Source organism: Pterocles gutturalis, unplaced genomic scaffold (genome assembly GCF_000699245.1).
Source record: "Pterocles gutturalis isolate BGI_N339 unplaced genomic scaffold, ASM69924v1 scaffold31221, whole genome shotgun sequence".
Taxonomy (NCBI): Eukaryota; Metazoa; Chordata; class Aves; order Pterocliformes; family Pteroclidae; genus Pterocles; species Pterocles gutturalis.
Genome location: NW_010098804.1, coordinates 1 through 336, shown reverse-complemented (window position 1 = coordinate 336; position 336 = coordinate 1).

Here is a 336-nt window from a genome sequence, read left to right as displayed (position 1 = left end):
CCTTCCCCAGGGGAGAGGTACAGAGAGGCTCTGTCCTTGGGGAGGGGGTCAGACAGGGTCCTTCCCCAGGGAAGAGGGTCAGAGAGGCTCTGTCCTTGGGGAGGGGGTCAGACAGGGTCCTTCCCCAGGGAAGAGGGTCAGAGAGGCTCTGTCCTTGGGGAGAGGGTCTTTCCCAGGGGAGAGGGTCAGTCCTTGGGGAGAGAGTCCTTCCCCAGGGAGAGGGTCATAAAGGCTAAATCTGTGGGTAGAGGGTCAGAGAGGCTAAGTCCTTGGGGAAAGGGTCCTTCCCAGGGGAGAGGGTCAGCCCCAGCCGCGGGCAGCACCATGCAGACACAA